We start from the raw sequence: 12,008 nt of genomic DNA, 5'->3' as shown, positions 1-12,008 counted from the left end.
GCGGCACACCTGAAAGGCTCGAAGCGTCGGTAAATTCTCAAGACTCGTTCAGAGTTGGCAGCTTCCTTTTCCTGAGTGTATCCTGCTTCCTTTCCCCTTTTATTTCTCATAAAGCTTTTTTTAATATATCCGTGGTAGATTTTTCACCCTGCCGAAACCTGAGCCTTAGCAACTGCAGCCCGGGCTTTGCAATGGTTGCTAAGCGGAAGATGTTGGAGGCTACTAGGGCTCTCTCTCCTGTTCCCTCTCGTTTTCCAGAGTACCAAGTCATTAAAATACCCAGGGTTGTTTCCAAGAGTCCCTTGGAGGTAAATTCCTAGAGACTCCTGAAGGGTTGGCATTGCATCCCCCTAGAGTATTTAATGCATTTATTTAGGAACATAGGAAGCTGCCATATCGCAAGTCAGAGCCTTGGTCCATCTAGCTCAATATTGTCTTCACAGACTGGCAGCAGCTTCTCCAAGGTTGCAGGCAGCAATCTCAGCCCTACCTGGAGATGCCAGGGAGGGAATCTGGAAGGAACCTTCTGCATGCAGGTGCTCTTCCCAGAGCGGCCCTCTCCACTAAGGGGAATATCTTGCAGTGCTCATATGTAGTCTCCCATTCCAATGCAAACTAGGGCAGACCCTGCGTAGCCAAGGGGGCAATTCATGCTTGCTACCACAAGACCAGCTCTCCTCCCTGCCTCAAACCAACGTCTGGTGCAGAAACAAATGAAAACTGCATTGCATATTTCCACTGGCTGAGATCAAACCTACACTGTCTAAAGGCCACAAACAGCCTTGTGATTGTGAAACAGTCCATACAAGCAGGAGAAACCCTATAGGTTGGTAAATTCTTCATCCAATTTGGAGTGTTTCATATCCAAATGTTCATCTCAAGATTTTAAGGAAGTACAATGAAGAATCTGGAGGGTTCCAGGTGTTCAGTTAATCTGGTGCACCCAGTGCAAGATAACTCCCAGTGCAAGATACAGTATCAAAACAGTATGTGCGCATGTGCATTCAGAATGGGGCCTTCCTGATTCAACCTGAGCAGGATCTAAAATTAACTGAGCGGACATTAAAAAAAAACTTGTGAGCGTGCGCACGTGTGCACACCTTAGAGAGAACACTGATAGGGATCGTTAATGAATAGAACTTACTATAAAATGAACAGGTTTTCATATTTTATATGAACTTCTATGACACAGTGATGAGCAGAATGGTTGCAAAATCTGTGCTTGACTGAATATCTGTTACACACTGGAATATAGGAAGCTGCCTTAATCTGAGTCAGACCATTCATCTATCTAGCTTAGTATTGTCTACCTGACTGGCAGCAGCTATCCAAGGATTCAGGCAGGGGTCTCTCCCAGCCCTACTCGGAGATGCTGCCAGGGGTTGAACCTGGGGCCTTCTGCTGCTCTACCACTGAATTGCAGCCCCATCCCCTAAGGCGAATAGCTTACAGCACTCACACATAGGACTTTCCCAGGCTTAATCTCCTAATTAATACTAATACTAATACATTGGGGTGGTACTGTGTGGGATGGAAGCGTCATGAAATCCAGCAAGTGACCAGTGTCTTGTTCGTTGGGCTACGATCCTAAAATCATCCAGCAGAGGGCCAACTTCTACTGTATATCACCTGAGACGGAGTTGCATTCTGCATGGCAATTATGTTCAAGTGAGAGTCTTGGAACATGAGATCACGTTGCTATTAAATACACCTGGCTGCTCTTGACATTTATTAGTTTTATTAGAAACCTCCGTGTAGCTCTTCGCTAGGAAACCTGCTTAGGAACAGATCCTTAATGTACAGAAACCATATCAGAACTTTACATATATGAATATGATGAGATATTTGGTAAATAAATAAATGGAAAATAAATGGAAAAGAATGGAAAATAAAATAAAATAGATTTCTGTCCCCTATGCTGTTTAACATTGACATGCAACCTCTGGGAGAGGTCATCCGTGGTGCCATCAATATGCTGTTGACACCCAGCTCTACCTATTTTTTTAAATCAGTAGTCACCAGGGAGGCAGTGGATGCTCTGAACTCGGGCTTGGAGGCTGTTCTGGACTGGGTGGGGGCAAACAAGCTGAAACTTAAATCCAGATAAAACAGAAGTGCTCTGGGTTGCTAGAAATGATCATCTGAGTAATGAGGTAAATCTGGTCTTGGACGGAGTCACACTCCCTCCGAAAGACAAAGTCCACGGCTTGGAGGTGCTTCTGGACCCGATGCTGTCCTTAGAAGCACAGGTGGCGGCGGTGTGCAGAAGTGCTTTTTACCGATTATGGCTGATGCTGCTCTGATCCCCTTGGAGCACGCCTGCTCAACTTAGGCCCCCGGCCTCCAGCTGTTTTTGAACTAGAACTCCCATAATTCCCAGCCACAGTGGCCAATAGCTAGGGATTATGGGAATTGTAGGCCAGCATCTGCAGGAGGGCCAAAGTTGAGCAGGCCTGCCTTGGAGGAAGGGTGGGATAAACATGTAGTAAATAGTAAGCAAGGAAGTGCTTTGCTTTTCTCCATAGGAGTGAATGGCAGCTATTCCCTTATATCAGGGTTCCCAACACTGGCTCCCCAGATGTTGGACTACAGCTGTCCCGTGGTAGCAAGCATGACTTGTCCCCTTAGCTAAGCAGGATCTGCCCTGGCTGCATATGAATGGGAGACTTGATGTGTGAGTATTGGAAGAGATTCCCCTCAGGGGATGGAGCCGCTCTGGGAAGAGCATCTAGGTTCCGAGTTCCCTCCCTGGCAGCATCTCCAAGATAGGGCTGAGAGAGACTCCTGCCTGCCGCCTCGGAGAAGCCACTGCCAGTCTGGGTAGACAATACTGACCAAGATGGACCAATGGTCTGACTCCAGTATATGGCAGCTTCCTTTGTTCCATTGTTCCTCTCCCCAGGAGATGGGTCTGTAGCTGAGCGACAGGGCATCTGCCTTGCATGCATGCAGAAGGTCCCAGCTGGCATCTCCAGGCTGGGCTGGGCAAGATTCCTGCCTGAAACCTTGGGGAGCTACTGCTGGTCAGCGTAGACAATACTGAGCTAGATGGACCAAGGGTCTGACTCATTGGCAGCTTCCTGTGTTCCTCTTTGGACTGGACTGTGAGAACGGCAACTGATTATGCCAACACTTTAAGCACTTAAGGAGAGCTGGTCTTGTGGTAGTGAGCAGAGGCGCTCTTTACCCCTGGACCTCCAGGCCAAAGTTTAGGCCTCCACACCCCCTGGGCCCCCCAAGTCCTCTTTAGTCTGTCCTGGGTGGTGTGGTTGCCACGTTGCTCTGCTCTCCTGGCCCGCACAGGCACCCGGGCATGAGCTCTGTTTCAGAGACAGAGGGGGGAGTGGGGAAAGGAATATGTGGCACGGGAAAATGTTGCCATGATTCTGCTCATGCATGTTTGTATGAAAATACCTGTTGTATATTCTTACGTGCTTGTGAGTTCAGCTGCTGTTTGTGCCCTCAAGAACCCACGTATTTAAAATGCTGCACGTGTCATGGTGTGTGTATGTGAAGGGGAATGGTGCTTAACTTGGGGGACATCAAATGCCTTTACGTCCAGGCCCCAGAATCACCTAGGTGCACTTCTGGTAGTGAGCATGGATTGTCCCCTTTGCTGAGCAGGGTCCACCTTGGTTTGCATTTGGATGGGAGACTACATGTGTGAGCACTGCCAGATATTCCCCTTGTGGGATGGCTCCGTGGAAGAGCATCTGCCCGCTTGCATGCAGAAGGTCCCAGGGACCCTCCCTGGCACCCCCAAGATAGGGCTGAGAGACTCTCCTGCCTGCAACTTTGGAGAAGCTGCTGCCAGTCTGTGTAGACCAGGGCTGCTCAACTTTGGCCCTCCTGCAGATGTTGCAAATACCTATGCAAGGGTGGGGTGATTCTCACGATCGCCGAGAGTGGGTGAGCAGGGGTGGATGGCGGGGAAGGCTCCAAAAAAGCTTACCTTCCTTGCAGACGATCGAGAGATTGGTGGTGGGAGCGCACTCCGCACCCCCACATGAGCAGCCTTGCTCTGTGCATTGGGGGATCCCCCAAGGAATGGGTGAGCTAGGCGCCCATCTCTGTGTCCACTGGGGCTAAACATAGCCCCAGCGAACACACAAGCAGTTAACCTGGGGTAAGGGAGCACTCACTCCCTTAACCTCGGCTAACAGCCAGGGTAAACAGCGGGTCTAGGCGGCACTAGGCAGCAGCGCTAGATCAGGCATGATCCCCGCAGTTCTCATATGCTGCCTAAACCAGCCTGAGATGGACTTCCAGGGCATTGACCTTTTGCACCAACTACCCTAATGACCACTAGGGGCATTGGGAGTAGAGATAGTGCATAAGGGTCCCTCTAACTGTTCTACCTGTCTCTACTCTATGACCCCTGATATGACTCTTCAGGTATTTCCTGCGCTGAGTCAGAATCCCTTCCTTTCTTCTTAGAGAGCAGATGGAAACATCTCTCTCTGTCTCTCTCTCCCTACCTATCCATTATGTAGTTCTATAGATTAGGGTTAGGTCTTTCCTATCCAAAGTGTACTTCACCAATAAATACTTAGTATTTAGTTCCACAAGAATCCCCATGTGTCTTCTCTAAATAGCTGCAACAACTAAACTCTGCAACTTCTCTGTAGCTGGAGTGGGTAGCTTCTTTAGTGCTCTGCTAATTAACTGGGGGATAAAAATTACAACCCCCCAACAAAAACAGCCTCAATATATTTCCATAACAATAAACTATCACTTACAACTATGATCTTGCAGTCTTTGCTCCAATGATGTCTGCAGACACTTGTCTGACAGAAGCCAAAACATCTTCAGATAATATACTCACCAGTAGTTCTACTGAAGTCCATCAAAGCCATTTTCTTCCAAATTTTGGTTGCAAAAGATCAAGAACCCAGAGCTGCAAATCTGGATGCTAAGCAACCCAGAGACCATGGCAACAGTTCTTATTTCTTCCTGCCACTCATTGATAAAATTCAGGTTGCTGTCGCTTAGCATAAATCCTAAAAGGCACACTTAAAATGACAACCAGGCAATATTATGAGACAACATTGATTCATGATTCCTCTATAATATTGCAGCATGTGTAATGTAATCAGAGTGGGAACTATCTGGAGACCGGGAGCATGAAAACAGTATTTGGAACTACTTATTTTCGGGAACAATCAGAGATATATTTTGCAGTGGCAACATTAGATGCCATTTGAAACACATAAACATTCAACTGCTTTTTAAAAAAAACCTTGTCTCGCAGGCTACTGTGATACTTTTTAAATGGTTTACATGGCCCATTAAAATTGGGTTAGGATGGGAGGCCAGCTACCCTGATTTGTATGATCATCAGAACCCATGCAGTTCCCTCCAGCCCAGGATAACCCAGCTTTTCTACCCATCTTCGAACTCCTGCCTTGATTGATTCCCTGGTCGTCAGAATTCATGTGCTTCTTCAACCCAGTCAGACACCACCCTGCCTGCCTTCTGACACCACAACCATAGAGATCTGCAGCCAGAACAGACACTGACTGCAGCAATTTCTGATGGGTTTTTTCCTCCCAATATTTGATTCCAATATTTTGCACAAGAGCAAGCCATAAAAATCTCGGGATTGCTTTCAAGAGATTGATACTGATTCCAGGGGACTCTAGGCCAGTCCTGAGGAACTGGCAACCGTAGGCTACCCATCTGAAACAGGGCTGTGCATCATCTCAAACTGATAATCGGATCCAATGCAATGCGAGCCCTGTCAGACTCAGAGCATTTTTCCTCCAAATATGATTCTCTGGGTTCTTGATCTTTGAAACCAAAACTGGGAAGAAAATGGCTTTGATGGATTTCAGCAGAATTATTCCTGAGTAAATTATCTGAAGATATTTTGGCTTCTGTCAGGGAAGTGTCTGTAGGCATGTTACTATTTTTTTCAATTACTGTAGCCACAAGCAAAACTTCAAGTTGATATTCTACATAATACCCACTGGCAAGACAACATCTCCTACTATAAGGCCATATTTTTTTTTACAAAACTCTTAAATATTATAGATTATAGATTATGATTCATGTCTGAAATGTACAAATACATTGGTAACAGAATCAGAAGTCAAAAAATTCTGATTCTGTTACCGATGTGTTTTGCATGTTTCAAATGCTATCATAGTTAAGAGTTTTGTAAAAGGTATCGCCTTTTAGTAGGAGATCTTCTCTTGCCAGTGGGTGTTATGTATAATATCAACTTGAGGTTTTGCTTATGGCTACAGGAATTGAAAAAGTGGCAACGTGCCTGCTTCCGTTACCATTAGAAATACTCAGATTTCTGCCCCCCCAGCCATGGTTCTAAATTCCCTTGCTAATCTGGGCATGAACCCTTTTTCAGAAAAGCATGTCACCATGCAATCTCAGCCAGACATTTTCATAAAACGTAGGAGCAATATTGATACCTGGCAGACAGAACTCTGATTAAATAAAAGTGGCTTATTATAGAGAGGAAGCAGACAGAAATAGCATAAACATGGCAAGATACAGATGCCTTCCTTGCCTGTTTGGTTAAGAAAAGAATTATCAGGCACAGGCAGGGACCCTGAAAAGTATATGAGCTCTAAAAATCCCGCTGTTTTAAATGCAACATCTTCTATGGTCAGTATCAATGCTTCCTGGCCTGAAATCCAGCAGGGGTGGGTCTCTCATTGAACAAACCTGTGCTCTGCATACAGGCCACTGCCAAGTGGGGCCAGAGCAGGGGGCCACCATGCTCACCATGTTAAAAAATGGAAGAAGATTCTGTGTCTGGACGCACCAGCCACTCCGGAGCGGGGAGGGGTCTCAACAGTAGTCGGGGTGTGGTGCAAGAGCCTCTGAAGCTGGAAGATGCAAGCGAGCAGGTGCTCTTCCCAGAGAGGCCCCATCCCCTAAGGGAAATCTCTTCCTGTGCTCACACACGGAGTCTCCCATTCAAATGCAAGCCAGGGTGGACCCTGCTTAGCAAAGGGGACCATTCATGCTTGCTACCACAAGACCAGCTCTCCTCCCATTCATCTAATGGACGACTTGATTTCAGTAAGACTACACACAGGCGCCATTTAGTCAGGATGCAAGGCACTGTGAATTGTGAAACCGCCCAGATGGAAGCACTTTCTTGCACTTTCTTCTATCTCAGTTTTATTTCTTGCACAGCAGACCATAGGATAAGACTGCTAGACAGTTCAGCATTTTCCTCCAAAAAAGTAGGTACACTTATTTAGAAGCAAATTCCATTGATTACAATGGAACTTCCTTCCAAACCAGTGCATTTAGCCGATAAGCAAATGGATTGTGTTTTGGAGAAACAACATCCACAAGGGGCCAATTTCCTTGGGAGTAAATGCCTTCTCTTGCAATTCGTTTGATCTTTTTTTTTCTTTTTTAAAAACCTCACAAGTCCCAGTAGCTTTTTCTAAAATTCATTCTAAATACAGGTATGCCAGTGAATGATAAGTGAGCCTGGTCTTCAGGGAAAGCCAGCCAAAGAAGAAGAAAAAAAGGGACACATTTGGAAGGTAAGGATATAAGGATTGTGCAGGATCTTGGGGCAGTCGGGGCGCTTTCCAGATTAGACTCTGCAATGGGGTCACGATGCATCTCTAAAGTGTGCTTCCGCACGTCCTGTGTTGTGACACCGCAGTCCCTCTATTGACAGCAGGGGGCCGTTCATATTTCCAATACCTTGTTTCGAATTTAATCGCTGTGATTTATTGATAGACCGTTGTATGTCCGGCATAAAAAGGTTGCTGTTTTTTTTGGGTGGTTAGTTTTCGTGAGACAGCTCCCCCTGCTGGGTGCTTTGCTATTTACATTTTGAATGTGATTTGCCTGAACGGAAGCATTTTGCTACTGTTGAGTGGCTAACCTGGAAAGCACCAGGGAGCCAGTGAAGGGATTCCAAAAGGGCATCATGGGATCATGATGTCAAGATACAAGAATGACGGTATTATTATCAGGCATCTACAAATCCACTTGCCAGCTTGCCAGTGGCAAGTGCTGCCAGCGTTCTGGCAAGCAGGACACCCAGCCTCACACAGATCTGTTCACCAGAAATCTCTTTTCCACTGCCATTTCTTCTCCTCCTCCTCCTCCTCCTCCGCCTCCTCCTCCTCCTCCTCCACCTCCTCCTCCTCCTTCTTCTCCTCCTCCTCCCTCTTCCTCCTTCCTCTTCCTCTACAATGAATAGTTATATACTGCTCTTCAACCAAAGTTCTTAAAGCAGTTTACGTAGAAAAACAAATCACGCATCAATAAGATGGTCCCCTGTCCCCAAAGGGCTCACAATCTAAAAAGAAACAGATACCAGCAACAGATACAGCCACTGGAGAGAATGCTGTGTTGGGTTGGAGAGGGCCAGTTGCTCTCCCGCTGCTAAATATAAGAGAGTCACGACTTTAAAAGGTATCTCTTTGCTCAGTTAGCAGGTCTGAGCAGCTCAGTCTGAGAAGCTAAGAATCCTTTCTGAGGAATCCTTTCTGAACAGGAGGACTCCCCCTGTTCCTTACCATCTCCATATCCCTCTGCAAATGAGAGAAAACCCACTTCTCTCTTAAGCCCTCTGCCTGATTATTATTATTATTATGAATATCTATATCCTGCTTTTAAACAAACACAAAAAAATGGTTATCAAGGCACTTTACATCGAAAAAGAAATAAAATGGTTCCCTGTCCCCAAAGGGCTAACAATCTAAAATGAAACAGAAGGTAGACAGACACCAGCAACGAGTCTCTGGAGGGATGCTGTGTTGGGGATAGATAGGGCCAGTTGCTTTCTCCCTGCTAAATATAAGAGTCACCACTATAAAAGGCACCCTTTGCTTAGTTAGCAGCAGGGGTCAGCAGAATGCAGAGGGGACCAAGAAGACCAGAAAGGGAAAAGTCACAGAGATTAACAGAGAATGGATTTTAAGTGGTTTGGTCTGGTGCATGTTATTTTAAATGTAGCAATGTAATCCAAAACCTTGGCCAAATCTCATAAATATGCAAAGCTTTCTGCTAACTTATATCACTTGATATACTCAATGATGACAATGACTGCTTTTGTTTGTTTGATGGCTGGGTTATTTTGTATAGTAAAAATCCCAAAATAAAGTTGTTTTTTTAAATGAGAGCGGTGAAGAGGGAAGATGCAGCTACGATGCAGAATTACCACAGAGGAGGTTAGAGAGGAAAGGCCATATTTTTGCAATTTTGTGAAGGAAGAAGTGACCAGACTTTGAGATGGACTGAATATGGGGGTTTAAAAAGAGGGAGGAATCCAAGATAACGCCTGTGCATAGAAGACTTGTTCTTTCACAGTCTGGTTCTGCCCCTGATTCCACAGAGTCACTCCACAATTTGTCACAGATCACAGAGCTGGCTCCTGGCACCCTTGAACTAGTAATCTTGGTTTATTAAGCCTTTATCAAAAATCAAAGCCAACTCTTGGGCATACCTGCTGGTTCTGCCTTGCAACATGAAAGAAAATTTGTAGTAATCAGAATGCCTTAGATCATCATAAATCTTCTCTGTGGAAGACTGCCGGAAAATGAAGGTGTCGTCAACAGCTGCCTGCATGCCACACATCTGCTCATCCCAAACATATTGGCATCTCTAGGCATGGTGTGAGCTAGCTAGGAGACACCTGCATAGGTGAGCTCTTTGTGTGGAGGATTTGGGAAGGAGATGAGTCACACTTGTAACCCAAGAAAGGCCTGATACTATTTCTGAACATGCAATACTATACAAATCTAAGAAAAGTCCCATTGGACCAGACATTGTCCTATTTCCTACAGTGGCCAGTCAAGTAATTCTAGGAAGATGCTGGAAAAAAATCCTTCTGGGAGTTATTCACACATAGCTTTACGCCTTGGAGTATCCAAGGAGCGAACGTACTGATTCGAATGTACTGATGTACTGAATCACAGCTGATTCGAGGTGGTTTGATTCGACAGATTAGATGGACAGTTCACATAGCCGTGGGCTCCTCCCCGCACTCCCTGCAATCTTTCTCCTTTGTGCGTTCCCAATGCTTGCTCTGGTTTTCCCCTCCAACCAGTCATGTCACAGAGGAGGAGGTGGGAGAGCTTTTTTGTTGTTGTTGTTAGTTTGACAGCTGGTTACGGAAGACCGGCATAACAAGTTGCCAAGCAGCCAGATCAAACAACAGAACGCTTAACTGAATCAGACCCAACGATTTGCTGATTCTTATAATAAACTTGCCTTTGTGACTGCCTTCAGCCAGATCATTTAAGAGGCAGGGAAGTTTAAAGTAGAAATCATTGCTTTCTCTCTGTCGTGAAGAAGAATGCAGCCGATGGAATCAGCTCAGACACAAAAGGCGCAGGTTACATCTTGCCTTTAACTCAGGAATTTCTCCCTCTCCCTCCCGCTCCCCTTCTGGACTCCCTCCACAGAATTGCATCAATCTGCCACAAAGTGCGAGTTTGGAAAGAACCCCTCCACACATCACAGAGAAACTTTGTGTTATAAGTGTGTGTGTGTGTGTGTGTGTGCGCGCGCGCGCAGGGATGTAGTATCCTTTGTGAATTCTGGTCCCCGCTGCTTCTCTCCTTCTGCTGTCTGACCTAATGCTTCTTCTGCTTCACCTTCTGCTTCTGCTGTCTAACCTCTCCTTCTGCTCTCCGTTAATGTGAAGATTTGAACAGGCTGCTATTTCTCCCCTATACACACACAAACACTATAGATTTTTCTTCTTTGAACCTCTACTTCTTCCCTGATTGATTGATTGACAGGTCGGTGTTGACTCTTCGCGCAACCACATAGATAGATTCTCTCCAGGATGACCTGTCTTCAACTTGGCCTTGAAGGTCTCTCAGTGGTGCCTTCATTGCTGTCGTGATTGAATCCATCCACCTTGCTGCTGGTCATCCTCGTCTTCTCTTGCCTTCAACTTTCCCCAGCATTATGGACTTCTCCAGGGAGCTCGGTCTTCACATCATGTGTCCGAAGTATGATAGTTTGAGCCTGGTCATTTGTGCCTCGAGTGAAAATTCTGGATTTGTTCTATGATAGAGAAGTGCAAAAAATGATTTGGTGCGTTCAGTAGGGATGCACTGAATGGCTTTGGCACGGCCCGCTAAATCGTTTTGGTGGGGTGGGGAGCAGGACCTTTAAGGACGAGTAAAGCAGGTCCTTAAAACCTGCTTCTCTGCTACCCCACAATTTTTCCTGCTGCCGGGACACACATGGTCGCCAAGCATGCCGGCTCAGCACAGGCTTCTGGGTCAGCGCAGCAGCTGTGCACAGACTTCTGAATGTTGCAGGGCTGCAGCAGGAACAGTGGTGGGTGGTGTGTGGTGTGTGGTGGAGGGACAGGCTTTAAAGACCTGCTTTACTCATCCTTAAAAGTCTCGCCCCTGCCCAAACGCTTTGTGCACATCTCTACCAGCAGCAAAGAAAGCAACATCTTGAAAGAAGATTGTGGTAGCACTATTCGCTTGTGAAAAGTCGAAATGGTTCCGCTGCAGCTCAGAGCAAATGTTGAACATCTATATCACATTACATAATAGCTTTAATTAAATCCAAATATTATATTCAAATAGTATGAGTGGATTACCTATAACTAGGCCGTGGAAGTTATAAATATCAGCGGCGTTTATTCATAATCACTCACAAAGAATTCATATGGCAATACAATCATCCTTGTGTCTGAATCATCTTCTGTAATATGATAAGATAAACTGTTGCTCTCTCTCTCGCTCGCTTGCTCTCTCTCTCTCTCTTTAAAATGTTGATCACTTGTTAATGGCCAGAAATTATTGGCTGATTTTAATGTGGGAGGTAATTATAGGAGATGTGGTTTGTTTGTTTGTTTGTTTGTTTGTTTGTTTGTTTGTCATCATCCATTAAAAGCTCAAGAGAGCAAAAGCACTTTTCTCATACTTCAGAGTTAGCAAAGTGGGCATTTTTGGACTACAGCTCCCATAATCCCCAGCCACCGTGGCCAATAGCCTGGGATTATGGGAGTTGTAGGCCAACATCTGTAGGAGGGCAGAAGT

At 45.7% G+C, this 12,008-nt stretch overlaps 1 long non-coding RNA gene across 1 annotated transcript; it reads left to right on the top strand.

Moving 5' to 3' along the window:
- Window positions 1–193: 193 nt before the first annotated feature.
- On the top strand, window positions 194–11,702 carry LOC128336572 (uncharacterized). Its single transcript, XR_008312006.1, has 3 exons — window positions 194–308; window positions 7,443–7,523; window positions 10,743–11,702. It is a non-coding gene; the product is annotated as an uncharacterized LOC128336572 (long non-coding RNA).
- Window positions 11,703–12,008: the final 306 nt, after the last annotated feature.

This window comes from Hemicordylus capensis, chromosome 13, assembly GCF_027244095.1.
Source record: "Hemicordylus capensis ecotype Gifberg chromosome 13, rHemCap1.1.pri, whole genome shotgun sequence".
Taxonomy (NCBI): domain Eukaryota; kingdom Metazoa; phylum Chordata; class Lepidosauria; order Squamata; family Cordylidae; genus Hemicordylus; species Hemicordylus capensis.
This window is presented reverse-complemented; position numbering and strand designations above follow the sequence as displayed.